The sequence below is a fragment of the Chiloscyllium punctatum genome, chromosome 3 (genome assembly GCF_047496795.1).
Source record: "Chiloscyllium punctatum isolate Juve2018m chromosome 3, sChiPun1.3, whole genome shotgun sequence".
Taxonomy (NCBI): domain Eukaryota; kingdom Metazoa; phylum Chordata; class Chondrichthyes; order Orectolobiformes; family Hemiscylliidae; genus Chiloscyllium; species Chiloscyllium punctatum.
In genome coordinates this window covers 148424978-148443642 of record NC_092741.1, presented here as the reverse complement: position 1 = coordinate 148443642, position 18665 = coordinate 148424978, and the positions used below count along the sequence as shown (strand labels likewise).

At 45.3% G+C, this 18665-nt stretch overlaps 2 protein-coding genes across 4 annotated transcripts in view; one reads left to right on the top strand and one right to left on the bottom strand.

Annotated features, from left to right (window-relative positions):
• LOC140466478 (flap endonuclease GEN homolog 1) overlaps positions 1 to 10648 on the bottom strand; it is a 51092-nt gene extending 40444 nt beyond the window's left edge. The window contains exons 1-2 of one of the 3 annotated variants that reach the window (XM_072561979.1): positions 10535 to 10558; positions 6268 to 6338 (exon numbers count right to left, since the gene is read on the bottom strand). The gene's annotated coding sequence lies outside the window, so the exon portion shown is untranslated. Of the gene's footprint in view, positions 1 to 4491; positions 5237 to 6267; positions 6339 to 10534 lie in introns of those variants that run through there. The other 2 variants (XM_072561978.1, XM_072561982.1) reach the window with 2 other exon arrangements.
• A 55-nt stretch (positions 10649 to 10703) lies between these two features.
• The window catches only part of LOC140466452 (structural maintenance of chromosomes protein 6-like), an 84331-nt gene continuing 76369 nt past the window's right edge, over positions 10704 to 18665 (top strand). Inside the window, exon 1 of the mRNA XM_072561977.1 lies at positions 10704 to 10895. The gene's annotated coding sequence lies outside the window, so the exon portion shown is untranslated. The remainder of the gene's footprint in view (positions 10896 to 18665) is intronic.

Below are 18665 nucleotides of genomic sequence, written 5' to 3'. Positions count from 1 at the left end.
TATTGCAATAGACACTATCAATTTGATAATTTAATGCAAAATAGTTTTATTCCATAAAGCTTTACATTTGTGTTACTAGAACTAAAATATCTCAAATTGTGAATTACTGGAAATACATTAGAAATAAACGAGACTTGGAAATATATCACTGTTCCTTCAGTGCTGCTGGGGCAAAATCCAGAAATTTGCTCCAAAAAGATATTGCAGCCTACATCAAGTGGGCTGCAGCAGTTCAAGAATGTAGCTCACCGCATTCTTTTTCAAAGATAATTAGGTAATAAATGCTGGCCCAGCCAGCAACGCCTACACCCCGTGACTGAAAAAACAAAACCACGAAATCATGTAGCTTTAAGGGTGTGTCACATTTTTTCTTTACACATGTCTGATATCTTAAACCAATTTAAATACTATAGTGACTTGGAATTCTTGTTGTCTGTGTTGTGACTTTGTTTGACCTAGTTTGATGATTTTGTCTCTAACAGTCGAAGTACTCCAAACAAGAACACACATAAAGAAGGGAGTCTTACAACATGAGTACATCAATTAATAAAGAAATTCGAGAATAAAAAAGGGGATGCCTGAATATCAAAAGGTAGACTTCGAGAATATCGCAAGAGGACCCCTTCAAAATGAAAATATTTTAACTTGCGGTATAGATACATCAGCTCCCTTTGAAAGCTAGTATATAACTCATGGTCTTCATCTACAGACCGAGAGATGCCAGCAGGACAGTTACAACTAATTTCACATTAACATTAATCCTTTCAGAAATATTAACTGATGCAACACCAGCTGCATTATGCAACAGCATAGTGTATATCACAAGGAATGAAGTAGTCTTGTAAGAAGGATACTCAGTAATCACTGGTTCCTCCACTTTTCAAATTGATGGGGAATTCAATTTGGCAAAGGTATTGGGGGAACGATGTTTTTACAATATAGTTGGGACAGTTTCTTAAAACAATGTGTTCTGAAGCTGGCCAAAAACAAGAATATTTGGACCCGATTATGCTATATGTGCCATAGGTCTGGCCTATTCCCAGAACCTGTGCCGCCGCAGTTACCCGGGACATCTTCCATTTTATGTGGAGATCAAAGATGGACCGAGTCCGGAGGGACACAATGTGTAAAGATCTGGGCAATGGGGGAGAAAACACACCCAATGCTACCCTCACCCTGATGGCCACCTTTGTGTGTAGCTGCATCAAGCTGTGCATGGATCCCCGGTACGTAAACACCAAGAGGGATAAGAAAATTAAGGAAGTAAACACGTGGCTAAGGGATTGGTGTGGGAAAGAGGGATTCCATTTCTTGGGGCATTAGCATCAGTTTTGGAACCGGGGGGATCTGTACCGTTGGGACAGTCTCCACCTGAACCGATCTGGTACCAATGTTCTAGCGAAGAGGATAAATAGGGTGGTCAGTAGGACTTTAAACTTCTGAGTTGGGGGGAAGGGAAAGTGAAAGCGACAGGGAGTATGGAGTTAAATGGAAAGATAAGCAGGAGGATAGCATGTATGCAGGTGGATTTAACCTTGAGGCAGATTAGGAATGCAACAAAAAGGAAGGATAACTTAGGACATCATATGACTTCCAATATCTCTAATGATAAGAATGTTAGCATTAAGGCACTTTACCTGAATGCTCGTAGCATTCGTAACAAAGTAGATGAACTAACGGCACAGATCATCGTGAATGACTATGATGTGGTAGGCATCACAGAGATATGGTTGCAGGGGGTTCAGGACTGGCAGTTAAATATCCAAGGCTTTACAACTTATCGAAAAGACAGGGAGGTGGGCAGAAGGGGCAGGGTGGCCTTGTTAGTTAAGAACAAAATTAAATCTATGGCACTAAATGACATACGGTCGGATGATGTGGAGTCTGTGTGGATGGAATTGAGGAACGACAAAGGCAAAAAAACCATAATGGGAGTTATGTACAGACCTCCTAACAGCGGTCAGTACCAGAGGCGCAACATGTACCGGGAAATAGAAAAGGCATGTCAGAAAGGCAAGGTCACGGTGATCATTGGGAACTTCAATATGCAGGTGGACTGGGTAAATAATGTTGCCAGTGGATCCAAAGAAAGTGAATTCTTGGAATGCTTACAGGATGGCTTTTTGGAACAGCTTGTCATGGAGCCCACAAGTGAGCAGGCTATTTTGGACTTAGTGCTATGTAATGAACCAGATTTTATAAAAGAGCTTAAAGTAAGGGAACACTTAGGAAGCAGCGATCATAATATAGTAGAGTTCAGACTGCAGTTTGAAAGAGAGAAGGTATAATCGGATGTAATGGGGTTACAGTTAAACAAAGGTAATTATGAGGGCATGAGAGGAACTGACGAAAATCGACTGGAAGCAGAGCCTATCAGGGAAGACAGTATAGCAAAAAATGGCAGGAGTTTGTGGGTATAATTGAGGACACAGTTCATCCCCAAGAAAAGAAAGATTACCCGGGGAGGGATTAGACAGCCATGGCTGACAAAGGAAGTCAGGAAATGTATCAAAGAAAAAGAGAGATCCTATAAAGTGGCCAAGAGCACTGGGAAATCAGAAGATTGGGAAGGCTACAAAAACAAACAGAGGATAACAAAGAGAGAAATAAGGAAGGAGAGGATCAAATAAGAAGGTAGGCTAGCCAGTAATATTAGAAATGATAGTAAAAGTTTCTTTCAATACATAAGAAACAAACGACAGGCAAAAGTAGACATTGGGCCACTTCAAACTGATGCTGGAAGCCTAGTGATGGGAGATAAGGATATAGCTGGAGAACGTAATAAGTACTTTGCGTCAGTCTTCACAGTGGAAGACATGAGTAATATCCCAACAATTAAAGGGAGTCAGGCAGCTGAGTTGAGTATGGTTGCCATTACAAAAGAGATAGTGCTAGAAAAGCTAAAAGGTCTTAAAATTGACAAATCTCCTGGCCCCGATGGGCTACATCCTAGAATTCTGAGGGAGGTGGCTGAGGAAATAGTGGAGGCGTTGGTTGAGATCTTTCAAAAGTCACTGGAGTCAGGAAAAGTCCCGGATGATTGGAAGACCGCTGTTTTAACCCCATTGTTCAAGAAAGGATCAAGAAAAAAGATGGAAAATTATAGGCCAATTAGCCTAACCTCGGTTGTTGGTAAAATTCTAGAATCCATCATTAAGGATGAGGTTTCTAAATTCTTGGAAGAGCAGGGTCGGATTAGAACAAGTCAACATGGATTTAGTAAGGGGAGGTCGTGCCTGACAAACCTGTTGGAATTCTTTGAAGAGGTGACAAGTAGGTTAGACCAGGGAAACCCAGTGGATGTGGTCTATCTAGACTTCCAAAAGTCCTTTGATAAGGTGCCACACGGGAGGCTGCTGAGCAAGGGGAGAGTCCATGGTGTTCGAGGTGAGCTACTGGGATGGATTGAAGATTGGCTGTCTGACAGAAGGCAGAGAGTTGGGATAAGAGGTTCTTTTTCGGAATGGCAGCCGGTGACAAGCGGTGTCCCACAGGGTTCAGCGTTGGGGCCACAGCTGTTCACATTATATATTAATGATCTGGATGAAGGGACTGGGGGCATTCTAGCGAAATTTGCCAATGATACGAAGATAGGTGGACAGGCAGGTAGTACTGAGGAAGTGGGGAGGCTGCAGAAGGATCTAGACAGTTTGGGAGAGTGGTCCAGGAAATGGCTGATGAAGTTCAATGTGAGCAAATGCGGGGTCTTGCACTTTGGAAAGCATGGACTACTTTCTAAACGGTGAGAAAATTCATAAAGCTAAAGTACAAATGGATCTGGGAGTGCTAGTCGAGGATTCTCTAAAGGTAAACATGCAGGTTGAATCCGTGATTAAGAAAGCGAATGCAATGTTGTCATTTATCTCAAGAGGGTTGGAATATAAAAGCAGCGACGTGCTACTGAGACTTTATAAAGCTCTGGGTAGGCCCCATTTGGAGTACTGTATCCAGTTTTGGGCCCCACACCTCAGGAGGGGCATACTGGCACTGGAGTGTGTCCAGTGGAGATTCACACGGATGATCCCTGGAATGGTAGGTCTAACATACGAGGAACAGCTGAGGATCCTGGGATTGTACTCATTGGAGTTTAGAAGGTTAAGGGGAGATCTAATAGAAACTTACAAGATAATACATGGCTTGCAAAGGGTGGATGCTAAGAAATTGTTTTCATTAGGTGGGGAGAGTAGGACCCATGGGCACAGCCTTAAAATTAGAGGGGGCAAATTCAGAACAGAAATGCAGAGACGTTTCTTCAGCTAGAGAGTGGTGGAATTCACTGCCGCCGAGTGCAGTGGAGGCTGGGACGCTAAATGTCTTCAAGGCAGAGATTGATAAATTCTTGATGTCACAAGGAATTAAGGGTTACAGGGAGAATGCAGGTAAGTGGAGTTGACATGCCCATCAGTCATGATTGAATGGTGGAGTGGACCCGATGGGCCGAATGGCCTTACTTCCACTCCTATGTCTTATGGTCTACGTGTCACTACGTACTGAGGGTCTACCTGTCCCCAGTGTTGCGAAGGATGGGCCTGGCCTCGCTCCCGCAGAATGCTCCAAATGGTTGGATCGCTCCGTGTCACTTGTCCTTCATGGAGAAATTTATGAAGAAAAACACCTTTGATCACAAGTCCATCAGGAAGTGGTCAGCACATAGTGTCCTCGAGACACTTCAGGAAAAGGAGAGGTCGGATCCTGTTGAACAGTTCCCTGGCAGACTGTCAAAGTCATGTGGCAGAATGCCTCATGGCCAGAACTTTCAAACAAGCAACAAGACATGGCTTGGCTGGTGGTGAGAAGGGCTCTGCTGGTGAGATCCTTCATGCATGCCCGGACTCTCTGCCCCACTGCGCACTGCCCTCGAAGGGTCTGTGGAGGGGACGAGACTATCACACACCTCCTTCTGGAATGTGCCTTTGCAAATGAAGTCTGGAGAGGATTGCAGTGGTGTTTGTTGAAGTTCATCGCGAGTAGCTCCATGACACGGAACTCAGTGTTCTACGGTCTGCTCCCCCGAATGCACACCGAGACGAACATCAACTGTACCTAGAGGATCATCAACTCGGTGTAAGACGCTCTTTGGTCTGCCCGAAACCTGTTGATCTTCCGAGTGAAGGAGTTGACCTCGACTGAGTGCTGCAGAATTGGCACTTTCCAAAGTCCAGGATTACGTGCTGAAGCTTAGGGCAGCTGCCGCCAAGGCGTGGTGGGGAAAGACCACTGTATAAGGTCTGCCTGGCTAAGAAGAACAGAGGGCCCACTCAATAATTGGGTTCAGCTGACGCCTTAGCTAAACATCTGTATGGTCAACATGCAGACTCATACATACAAACGATTCAGTCTCATCTGTGTATGTGAAGAAATGCAATGTATACATATGAATGGCATCATCAAATGTATAAATATCAAAATATTTTTATGAATAAAATATATTTTTGAAATAAAAAAATTTGGACCTGATTATGTATAACGAAAAAGAAAGGAGTAACGGTAATACGGGAGAATTTGATTTTCAGTTTGAGAGTGACGAATGGGATCTATAACATGTGTTACAAACTTAATTAAAATGACCACAAGGGTATTAAGACATTCAGCTTAAAAAAATTAACTTGGGTAAGTAGTTTAAAAGTTATGATGGTATGATGCATAGAAAACAATGAGCTGAATGGTCTCCGGCATCAATATGATAAGCAATGGCAGACTGTTGAAAGGTAGGGAAGAAATATGTGTTTTGTTTGTTTACAACAACCTTTCTTTGTAATTCATCCAGGGTATATAGGCTCCAGCAGTTGAGCCAGCTTTTACTCCCCATTATTAGTTGCCCTTAAGTTGGTAATGGTGAGCTGCCTTCTTAAACAACTGCTGTTCATTTGGGGTTGGTACGCCCACAGTGCTATTAGGGAGGATTCTGAGCCAGTGACATTGAAGGAAAGCTGACATATTTCAAAATTTGTATGATGGGCTACATGGAAGGGAATTTCTAGATGGTAGTTTTCCTGAGTATCTGCTGTTGATTTTAAAGGTGTTATCTGAGGAGCCATGATAAATTTCTGCAATGCAATGCCTGACACCATCCCCACACACACATTTTAAGGTTGTAGTGTCAATAAAGTGAATTGTTTTGCCATGGATGGTGTCATGTTTATTGCGTATAGTTGGAACCATGCATGTGGAGAGTATTGTTACAATTCTGACCTGTGTCTTTTAGTCTGTAGACAGGTAACGGGAACTCTAAGTGAGTTATTTGCTTTAAGGTTCTCAGCCTCTTACCGACTTGTTGTATTCAGTATCCAGTTGAGCTTCGCGTCAGTACTATGATATTGATAAGTTGGTATTCAGCTCTGGTAATACAATGAATGTCAAGAGGTGATGATTAGATTTTCTCTTGTTGAAGATGGTTGTCACGTGGCATTTGTGCAACACAAATGATTCTTGCCATTTGTCAGCTCAAGCCCAGAAATCATTTTACATACTGAAGCACTCCATGTTCAAGAGTCCCAAATGGTGCTGAACAATGTGCAATCATCAGTGAACATCCACACTTCTGACCTTATGTTGGAGGTAAGATAATTGTTGAGGCATCAGAGGATAGTTAAGCCCAGGATATGGTCCTGAAGATCTCCTGAAGCTGAGTTAATTGACCTCAAAAAACCACAATCATCTCCCTTTGACTCCAATCAGCAGAGATTTCCCATGGGTCCAGTTTTGCTGGGACCCCTTGATGCCACATTTGATCAGATATGGCCATGATGCCAAGGGTAATCACTGCCACTTCACCTCTGGAGTTCAGCTCTTTTATCTATGTTTTAACCAAGAGGTTAAGAGATGAGACCCTGACAGAACTCAATGTGACATTCAAATTTACTGAAGACTGGCATCCGTGATGCCGGGGACCTCGCCAGGAGGCTAAAATGGGTCAATTGACATGGAATCACTTAGCTCTGTTGATCACTTGCTGCTGCTTTTTTTTTGCCACGTAATCAGTCCTGTGTTGTAGTTTCACCAGGTTAACATCTCATTTTTAGGCTTGTCTAGTGGTTAGTGCACTCTTCAGTGAACTAGGGCAGATCCCTTGGTTTGGAAGTAATGGTGCATCAGGACATATGTCAAGTATAATGTTGCAGATTGTGTTTGAATTCAATTATGCTGCTGTTGATGGTTCACAGTCTCACGGACATCCAGTTCTGAATTGCTAGATCTGTCTAAAATTCATTTAGCATTGTTAGTGCCATACAATACAATGGAAGGTATCCTTAATGTAAAGCTCTCCGAACTCTCAGAGCTGGTCACTCTGACTGATATGGTCGTAGACATGTGCATTTATGGTAGGCAAATTGGAGAGGATGAGGTCAAATATTTTTCTCTTCTTGTTGGTTCTTCACCACCTGTTGCAAACCTAGTCTGGGAACTACGTCCTTTGGGACTCAACCAACTGTTACAACGTCCCTGGTCTATTGTTTCATTACATCTAATCCTTTTATCTCTCCTGACCTGGGCTGCTTCCCAGACTTTCCTTTCTATTCTAACTCCCCTTCCCTTTCAGCAGCATAATATCATATCTCTAATTTCAGTATTGCTGAAAAGATACATACTTTGTCAAAATTTTCTGTCCAGTAATCATTAGGACAACTTCTAAGAAATGCAAAAGTAAAGGTAAAACAACATCTGTACTGTATGGGAGAAGACTGCTGATTGATTGGTAAGTAGAACCTGCTCAGTCAAGATATTGTCATGGAGTATGCATCAGTTAGATGATTACTAGCAGTTAACTTCCAAAAAGTATTTTTAAAAAGAGTTTAAACTAGGCAGGTTGACTCTGATTAATTAGGGCATTGTCCTGATAAACAAACATGTGAATGGCTGTCACATATCTAGTTGAGTAGAAACCCAGTACATTGTGTCTACATGTTCTTTCTGTCTGTGGAGTTTGCACGTTCTCCCCGTGTCTGCGTGGGTTTCCTCCGGGTGCTCCGGTTTCCTCCCACAGTCACAAAGATGTGCAGGTCAGGTGAATTGGCCATGCTAAATTGCCCATAGGGTTAGGTAAGGGGTAAATGTAGATGTAGGGGTATGGGTGGGTTACGCTTCGGCGGGGCGGTGTGGACTTGTTGGGCCGAAGGGCCTGTTTCCACACTGTAAGTAATCTAATCTAATCTAATCTAAAAATCTAATCTTAACTGGTTCAAAGTTCTGAGACCTCACAATTTATGGCATCAGTTCGTCTACCTTATTCCAATGTTTCTACCTCCCCCTTCCCCTCCACCTCCTCCCTCTTCCCCTCCACCTCCTCCCTCTTCCCCTCCTCCCCTCCCCTTTCCCCTCCTCCGCTCCCCCTCCCCTTTCCCCTCCTCCGCTCCCCCTCCCTCTTCCCCACCCCTTCTCCCCCTCCCCTCCCCCCTCCTCTTCCCCTCCCTTCCCCTCCTCCTTCCTCCCCTCCTCCTTCCTCCCTTCCCCCCCCTCCCCCCCCCTTCCTCCCTCTTCCCCTCCCTCCCTCTTCCCCTCCTCCCCCTCCCTCTTTCCCTCCCCTCCCTCCTCCCTCTTTCCCTCCCCTCCCTCCTCCCCCTCCCCCCTTCCCTTCCCCCCTCCCCCCCCTTCCTTTCCCCCCCACCCCCTTCCCTTCCCCCCCACCCCTTCCCCCCACCCCCTTCCCTTCCCCCCTCTTCCCCCCCTTCCCCTCCCCCCCTCTTCCCCTCCCCCCTTCTTCCCCTCCCCTACCCCCTCCCTCTTCCCCTACCCCCTCCCTCCTCCCCTACTCCCTCCCTCCCTCTCTGCCTTCCCCCTCCCTCCCTCTCTGCCTTCCCCCTCCCTCCCCCCCCCTACCCCCTCCCCTCCCCCCCTCCCCTACCCCCTCCCCTCCCCCCCTCCCCTACCCCCTCCCCTCCCCCCCCTCCCCTACCCCCTCCCTCCCTCCCCTCCCCTACCCCCTCCCTCCCCTACCCCCTCCCTCTCCGCCTTCCCCTCCCCCCCCTCCTCTCCGCCTTCCCCTCCCCCCCCCTCCTCTCCGCCTTCCCCTCCTCCCCCCTTCCCCTCCTCCCCCCTCCCCTCCTCCCCCTCCTCCCCCCTCCCCTCCTCCCCCTCCTCCCCCCTCCCCCTCCTCCCCTCCTCCCCCCTTCCCCTCCTCCCCCTCCTCCCCCCTCCCCCTCCTCCCCTCCTCCCCCCTTCCCCTCCTCCCCCTCCTCCCCTCCTCCCCCCTTCCCCTCCTCCCCCTTTCCCCCCTCCCCCCCTCCCCTTCCCCCCTCCCCCCCCCTCCTCCCTCCCCCCCCCCTCCTCCCCTTCCCCCCCCTCCCTCCCTCCCCCCTCCTCCCCTTCCCCCCCCTCCCTCCTCCCCTTCCCCCCCCTCCCTCCTCCCCTTCCCCCCCCCCTCCTCCCCTTCCCCCCCCTCCCTCCTCCCCTTCCCCCCCCTCCCCCCCCTTCCCCCTCCTCCCCCCCCCTTCCCCTCCTCCCCTTCCCCCCTCCCCCCCTTCCCCTCCCCTCCCCCTCCTCCCCCCCCTCCCCCCTCCCCTCCCCCCCTCCCCTTCCCCTCCTCCCCTCTCTCCCCCCCTTCCCCCCTCCCCTCCCCTTCCCCCCTCCCCTCCCCTTCTCCCCCCCCCCTCTCTCCCCCCCTTCCCCCCTCCCCTCCCCTTCCCCCCTCCCCTCCCCCCTCCCCTCCCCTTCCCCCCTCCCCTCCCCTTCCCCCCCCTCCCCTCTCTCCCCCCCCCCCCTTCCCCCCCCCTCCCCTCTCTCCCCCCCTTCCCCCTCCCCTCCCCTCTCTCCCCCCCTTCCCCCTCCCCTCCCCTCCCCTCCCCTCTCTCCCCCCCTTCCCCCCTCCCCTCCCCTCTCTCCCCCCCTTCCCCCCTCCCCTCCCCTCTCTCCCCCCCTTCCCCCCTCCCCTCCCCTCCCCTCCCCTCTCTCCCCCCCTTCCCCCCTCCCCTCCCCTCTCTCCCCCCCTTCCCCTCCCCTCTCTCCCCCCCTTCCCCCCTCCCCTCCCCTTCCCCCCCCCCTCCTCCCCCCCCTCCCCTTTCCCCCCCCCCTCCTCCCCCCCCTCCCCTTTCCCCCCCCCCTCCCTCCTCCCCTCCCCCTCCCCTTCCCCCCCCTCCCTCCTCCCCTCCTCCCCCCCCCTCCCCTTTCCCCCCCCCCTCCCTCCTCCCCTCCTCCCCCCCCCTCCCCTTTCCCCCCCCCTCCCTCCTCCCCTCTCTCCTCCCCTCCCCCCCTCCCTTCCCCCCTCCCCCTCCTCCCCTTCCCCCCCCCCTCCTCCCCTTCCCCCCCCTTCCCTCCTCCCCTTCCCCTCCTCCCCTTCCCCTCCTCCCCCCTCTCCCTCTCCCTCCCCCTCTCCCCCGTATCCAGTTGTGTTCCCCTTTCTCTATGAACTCTTTATTCTATGAGTACAGGTTTTGTCTCTCTGTCCCTATCTCCTTTCACGTTTTGCGCCGTTTCTGTCGATTCAAATTTCACGCACTCAGCTCTGGGAAGCTAACACATGTAGTGAATGATAAGATGATAATAGACGGTATAGGTAGCAGTGAGAAATTATCGCAACGTTTTAACGACAACCACAAACCTGGTATCATAAGCGAACACATCCAACCGTTAAAAACAGCGCGGCAAGCAGGCGCATGCGCACTACCTTGGGAGCGAGACCATGACGGCTCCCGAACCTGCGCAGTGCTGCCGCTACCACCGCGCATGCGGACAGTCTGCGCCTGAAAGACGGGATGGGCAAGCGTGTACACAGCGCGGTGGACAGACGGGCAAACGCAGTTTGGAACCTGTTGTTTTGAGATTCCTGGTGGCCAGCCTCAGCGCACATGCGCAGGCCGGAAGTGAAGCGCGGCCAGCGGCGGCCGTTTGTTCCGGCGCGTGCGCACAGCGGTTGAAGTTTGAACTTGAGTTTCGGCGGATTTGGGTCGAGAGCGATCGCGGTGAGTCTGTTATTGTGTGCGCTGTCCTGGTGGCTTCCGTATTCCCGGTCGGCGAGCAGCTCCTTGTGCGACAACTACGGAAGGTTTCTCTCGGTTGATGCCCAGATGTGTCTCACGGGCCCCAGGCCAGTCACCCGGGAGGAGGGCGGGGGGAAGGGGTTAGAGAGTGGGGAGAGGGTCTTGGAGGGAGCATTGTATGGTCCTCCAGCACATGTCGCCCTATGTGGCTCAACTGTTTCATGTCGGTGTTTAGGCTCTACTGAAACTTTCAACCCTCCTCATCATCTAACCCCATAAATATGACCCTGTATTCTCCTCTTTTCCCCCATGTGCTTCTCTGTATTCGCCTTAACTAAGTCTTGTGATATTATCACTCCTCCAGATTTAAGAACTCTTTTCTCTTCATTATGTATTTGTCTTATCATATGTTTATGGTCTTTAGTTTTGGCCTCTCCTCCCAGTATAAATATTTGTTGTTTGGCATTTGGCTAATTTAACACTCCTTTTCACTTTACAAATCTCTATCAGATGAACGTTTTTAAAGAGATGACTGCAATCTCTATTCAGCAATCACTCTTGTAAATCTTTCTTTCAGCCACCATTAGTTCCTCGGTAGCTTTTTGCAACAGGTGCATTAGGGCTATGTAGTATTCCAACAATGAAGCTTAATTTATGTCTTAGTCTGATCTATAATAAGTAATAGATTAGATTTCCTACAGTATGGAAGCAGGCCCTTCAGCCCAACAAGTCCAGACTGACCCTCCGAAGAGCAACCCACCCAGATCTATTCCCCTAAAATTAACCCATAATTAATGCACCTAACACTATGGGCAATTTAGCACAGCCAATTCACCTAATCTTTGGATTGTGGGATGAAACCGAAGCACCCAAAGGAAATCCACGCAGACATAGGGAGAATGTGCAAACTCCACACAGACAGTCGCTCGAAGTGGGAATTGAACCTGGGTAGTGCTAACCACTGAGCAACGTTGCTGTCAAAAGTTCACTAACATCAGATACAGGAGAAAGTGAGGACTGTAGATGCTGGAGATCAGAGCTGAAAATGTGTTGCAGGAAAAGCGCAGCAAGTCAGGCAGCATCCAAGGAGCAGGAGAATTGATGTTTCGGGCATGAGTCCTTTTTCAGGAATGAATCATTCAGCTAACATCAGATACACCCAAGCTCTCAGTACCAGAATGGTGATTTTTCTGATTCAAGCAGATTAAATTCTAGAGTGACTCTGAACCCATCTTTGTTTCCTATAAAATAAACTAAAATTTTATATTTCAAACATATTAATTACTGAATTGTGACTACACCTGATGAAGGAACAGCACTATGAAAGCTTGTGATTTAAGTAAATCTATTGGGCTATAACCTAGTATTGTGTGACTTTTGATTTTGTTCACCCTAGACAAACACCAGCATCTCTACACTCTGTTTGTATTGATTTCAGCTATTTAACAGCTGTTTGCTGGACCATTGCTTCGAGCTGTCGCATTTCTTATCGTTATAACTGTGTGCTTGAGTAGTGTGTGTGTGCAAGTTGTTTAAACACGAGGACGTGTTTAACTTTGTACTCATTTAAACTCCATGTTTGTAGGATCCACTGGACACTTCATGGGAATGTGAATTGATCAATTTTAAAGGGGGAGTTGAGGTTCAGTTACAAACACAGAAACAAGAGTTAGCACTTTAATCTGTATAGGGTGTAGGTTTGCTCGCTGACCTGTAGGTATGATATCCTTTAATCTGTGTTCCAGCTGCACAAACTTGCCTTTGCCTATGTCCCTTAAAACATTTGGGCAACAGAAATCTGTTGAGCCCAGATTTAAAATGAACAATTGGTTGAGCGTCAGTTGCTATTTGTGGAAGAGAGTTACAAACTTCTACCTTTTGTGTTTGGAACCATTTCCTAATTTAACTCCTGAAAAGTTTAACTCTTAAACTGGTATTTCTATCCTTCGTTCTGCTGATCAGTGGAAATCATTTCTCTCTAGCTACCCTACATTTTCCCATTGCATTGCCTTTATATCAGCTGTTATGAGTAACTGAGGTAGTGCACTGGAAATCAATCTGCTTTATTCACAGAATAATCACGGAAGTTAGAGGTGTTATATAGTACACAAAAGTTTCCCATTTACCTGGCTTTCATACCTCAATCCATAGGTAACACAAATTGGGTTTCTGTGCTGAACTCAAATTACCTTTTATTACAAGTAGTTAGACTAATTCTGGGTAAAGTTATAAACTGTCAGTATATAATCTTGATAATTAAAACTAGTTCCTTTATAAACTCCCCATTACATGTACACACAGATGAACAAGCAAGGAAAATTGATTATTGAACAGAGGGGGAATGTCTGGAAAGACAGTTCATTAGCCTTTGTTCCCAGATTCTGTGTTGAGATGGTCCTTATGACTGTTCTGTTGGTCAACATAATTTGGGCCTAGATTAGTTTCTGATATCTGGTCGAATGGTTGAATTGGACTGAAGGGTCTGTTTCCATGCTGTACATCTCAGTGATTCTAATGGTCTTCCTTCAATGCTTCCATTAGTTGGTAAAAAGACACAAGGTGGCCAGTTCACTTATGAAAAGTTGCTGACTTACCAGTTAAAAGTCACAATTTACAACATATGTTGCAGGTTAGATGAACTGATTTTCTTCAGATTTAATTCAAGTTTTGACTACAGATTTCCTGTATTAGGGAAAAGTTGACCATTTCTTCCTCTCTGTAACTTGTTCCCACCTTCAAACTGTTCAGTTGCCTAAGAATCAATCACGCTCGTAGCTCACTCAGTATGTGTAAACAGCATGATATTTTGAGCTTTGATTGTTTCTTTTTATATTATGTTGAATTAATCATCATCTTCAATAATGTCACTCTTGTGTTTGTTGTAAGTGTTGGCATGGTTTCCAAACAAGCACTTCCTCAGTTACTGATTGTTTGTTTATACATGAATAAACATGTTACCTCTGTCCTTAAAGTTCTAGTTTGGTACATCATTCAGACTGACCTATGCGTTGGTCCTGTGCGTTTAAGTATCCTCAATCCTTTTTTATGTAATCGAGTACTCAATTAAACACTTCTGGTTATTGTTGAACTTGCAGGGGATTATACGTTAAATTCTGTGAATTTGGACATAAAGTCCCCGTAAAATAAACAGGAGATTAGATATTTTAATGGAGTACAATGTGTGCATGTTTGACAAATATTATGAAATCTCTTTCATAGCAAGAACAAGAATAATGAATGCCAGTGAGAGAAGACGAGATATGAGGTGAAAAAGCTAGTTAGAAGTCAATTATAGTTACTCTAGCTACTTCAGCAAAAGAATCTGATTATGCATAAATAGTAGGCTGAGAAGCCTTAGAAATAACTAATTTCAGAATGTCATGAATACAGTGCACATAGTTGATTTGAAAGTTTGTAATATAGTGCCTTGAGAAATTATGAACCGAGTGTATTTCAAATAATGTTGTGACTGAAAGAGGTTGGTAAAATTATTTAACTGTTGTGTTTACTTCCTGATAATCCTTTGGGGGGGGAGGTATAGTTTCATGAAAACATGACACTATTTTTAATGATTTGACTTCAAGCTTGATGTGGCAGTTCCAGCATTTCTATTATTTAGATATAATTGCCTATAATTTCCAGAAATGTTACAGCATGACAATGGTACTGAAGTGGCATTACTCTATTTTCTCCAAAGAAATTATTGATTACTGAAACTACATGGAGATTTTCTCAATAGTTTGTATCTTTTCTGACCCGAAGCTCTTTAAACCTACTGTTTGACCATTATTTATCCTTCAATCAACATAGTGACAGATTTTCTAATCATTCCCACAATGCTCTTGTGGGATCCTGCTAAGTGAGAGTTCAGTGGTTAAAATCTTCTGAGTTATCCCGGGTTCACAAATTGATGTATATAAATGTAAAGCTGTATTTTTCATTTATGTAGCTGTTTAAGGGGCAGAATGGCAGGAGGTGGTTGAAGAGGAAGGGGCTGTGACAGGTTGAGGGCAAGATAGAACTTTTGGGGTGGGGGCGTCGATGAATGAATATGAAGGGAGTTAATGGAATCTGTTATATTTTACTCAGGAGATGGGCATGTTTTTTTAAAATCTATATAACAGTACCTGGGTAACTGTCAAACTAAAGGAGTTGAAACCTTCCTTAATGATAACTTAAGTCAGAGTTGGAGATTTTTCGGGAAGGTTTCAGATGTTGGGTAGTTGCCCATCAGAAGTTTAAATTTCCCAAGAATTTCTTTCAGCAGTGTATCTTGAGGTACATCTAGTAAAAAGGGCCAGTATTTCAGTGCTGTGCCAGTATTGTCTTTTTGTTGAATGTTGCTGAAATTGTCACTGAAATAGATGTGTACGTTAAGTTTTTTTTTTAAACTGAACGTAGCAACGGAGCTACTGCCTTTTTTTAGCATGTCAAAATATGTGTAAATTAGAAATAATTTTCCAGCAGGCCTGGTGCTAAAGTTTCAATGATCACAAATGGAGAAATTGGAATTCAAACTCCAGTTTGATAGTGATCCACACTTGCATCTTGTCATCCCACAGACTTGTTGTTTCCTGTTGGACATGAAATTCTGCTGTAAAATATTAAATTTCTCCAATGTTTGCTCCATATGTGCCTTTTTAATCTAAACTAATTAGTTTACAACTCAATTGGAGAGGTGTTTGATTGAAGGGGCGTTTGAAATTCAGAAAGAAAGAGAGCAGGTGTGCAGGGTAGTGAAGAGGTAAATGATAATTTATGTTGACAGTAAGGGGTAGAAGATTTGGAATATGGAATACAGAGCAGTGCAGTAGAAATCAGAACCAGAGTAAATAATAAGTCTATAAGGTCATATCTTCAGGCTTTTTCTTTGAGTGCATGCTGCATTCTTAACAAGATAGATGAGTCGACAGTGCAGGTAAAACTAAATGAATATGATTTGATAGCTATCAGGGCTGCAGGGAGACCAAAATTGGGAATCAGTATTCCAAGAGTAGCTGATATTCTGGAGGAATAGGCAAAAAGGAAAAGAATGTGGGATAGCTTTACTAATAAAAGAGAGTCTCGGTGCAGTGGTGACTGATGATATGGGTGCAATACATCATGACGTAGTTGTCTGAAACTAAGGAATATCAAGAGAAAGAAGTCACAGTCGGAGTCCTCTTTAGGCCACCAAAGGTGTGCCTTACTTTAGGGCAAGCTATAAATTAGGAAATGGTGGCATCTGTTAGTCTTGGAGAGCATGGTCATGTGCCTGGGAAAAAATTGGCATTGTTTGAGATGAGCAGACATTAGGGAGGACAAATGAAACCTTGGCCAAAACTGGGTTTTAAGGAGAGTCTTACAAGACAGAGCGCTGGAGAGAGATTTCTAGAGCTTAGGGCATTGACAGCTGAAGATACTGCTGTCATTTGTGAAACTTAAAATTAGGAATGCCCAAGAAGCCTGAATTGGAAGACCACAGCTACATAGAGGAGTAATAATGCAGGAGACGTTGAGAGATAGGGAGCATAGAACTGATGTGTGAGTGGGACTTTTATCAATTAAGGTATATGCAGCAGAACATTCAATGAGCTCAGATTAATGTAGAATGAAGATCATTATCGATGCTTTGGATTATTTGAGTGTCTACGTAACAAGGGTGTGGTTGAGAGTTTCAGCAGCTGATGAGCTATGATTTATCTTGGTCAAGAGAGTTGCTTTTGAGGCATGTTTGAGTTGTACTTGATACATGTTGGAAACAAGGTGGTTCATAAAACAGTCAGTTGCCCCATCTGGACAATGCAGTTTGTGGCAGAGCAGAGACCAAAGGCTTTGACTTCAGTCTTTACAATGTTTATTTTAGTTCAAGAGTCAAAAATAATTTTATTTTGAGGGTACCTTTTTCAGGAAAAAAGGATCTTAATTTGGTCAAAGGCTTCTTTTTGATTATTGCAAGCCAGAATGGTGTCAGGTCTTTTTGCAGGCATGGGACAGCATGTACAGGTACATAGGAATGCAAAATTAAATTGAAAATCAGCAATGATTAAACAATGCACACCTTTATACATGTTCACGAAAGCTTGTAAACCCCACCAAATGTGGTATACATTTAAAATCACTCACTTATCTCACGTTCTTATCTAACCTATTCCCTCTACAGCAGTACTTTACAAACTATTTTCCAAGATTACCTCATTTTCATACAAACACACCTCCCTCACTTCCCGCTACATACCTCTTTATGCACTGTCCTCCATTCTCTTCCTTTTTTTTATGGGCTGTTGTCGTTGTTTGCATTATTTTCATTTCATTTGAGTTGTTCAGTATTGTTTTGCCATCTCTTTCTGATTTGATGCTGGAGTTTTGTAAGTTACACAAGAAGAAATGAAGTCCACTTATCAAAGCACTGCTCGTTTGTGATTCTTTTAGCCCAGTCTGTGCTGTGTTTCACTTTGCTTGCTCCTAACTTTTGTTGTACTACTTTTAAAATGAAAGGTAACATTTTCTCCATCTTAGGTTTTTATTTGAGTGGCAGGCAGTGACTGGTGAGGTGCTAGGATGCCAGCTATTCACAATATGATTTAGATGAGGCAACTAAAGGTAATATCTCCAAGTCTGCAGACAGCACAAAATTGGGTGGGAGGGTGAACTGTGAGGAGGATGCCAAAGTTCTTCACTGTGATTTGGACCAATTGAATGAGCAGACAAATGCATGGCAGAAGAAGCATAATGGGGAGAACTGTAGCATTGTCTACTTTGGTATCAAAAACAGGAAGGTGGTTTATTACCTGAACGGTGATAGAATGGAAAGGTGAGGTGTAACGAGACCTGGATCTCCTTGTACACAAGTTGCTAAAAGTAAGCATACAGCAGGCAGTAAAGAAGCCAAATTGTATGTTGGCCTACACAGCAAGAGAATTCAAATACAGGAGTCTTGCTGCAATTATCGAGTGCCTTGGTGAGATCACACCTGAGAAGTGTGCACAATTTTACGCTCCTTACCTGAGGAAGGATGTTTTGGCTATGGAAAGGGTGCAGTGAAGGTTTACCACACTGAGTCCTGGAATGCAGGACTGATATATGAAGAGAGACTGGATTGGTAATGCCTATGTTCACTGTAATCTAGAAGAATGAGGAGGGAAATTCTCAGAAACACATAAACTTGTGACAGGACCAGACATGGTAAACACAGGAAAGAATTTCCTGGTTCATCAGGGGTCACTGATAAAGGAAGTGAGGTAGGCCATTTCAGACTGACCTGAGGAGAAATTTCTTCACCCAAAGAGTGGTGAGCCTACAGAGTTCTCTGCTGCAGAAAGCAGTTAAGGCCAAAACATTGTTTGCAAGAAGGAGATATGTTTTGATGCCTTTAACTGGACAACATCGATGGAAAGGAAGCAGGAACAGAGCGCTGAGTTGGATTATCAGCAGATATCCGAGCAGACTTGAAGGGCTGAATTGCCTACTCCTGCTATTTTCAATGCTTCCATGATGGCAAACAGATTCCTGCAATCAAATATATGTAGCAAGATCATAAAAAGGCAAACCATGTACTGGGCTTTGTTTCTGGAAGAATAGAATTGGGACGTAGGGAGGTGATGTTAAACCTGTATTGAACTTTGGTTAGAACATAGTTTGAGAATGGTGAACGTAGAACATTACAGCACAATGCAGACCCTTCGGCCCTCAATGTTGTGCCGACCTGTCATACAAATCTGAAGCCCATCTAACCTACACTATTCCATGTACATCCATATGCTTGTCCAATGA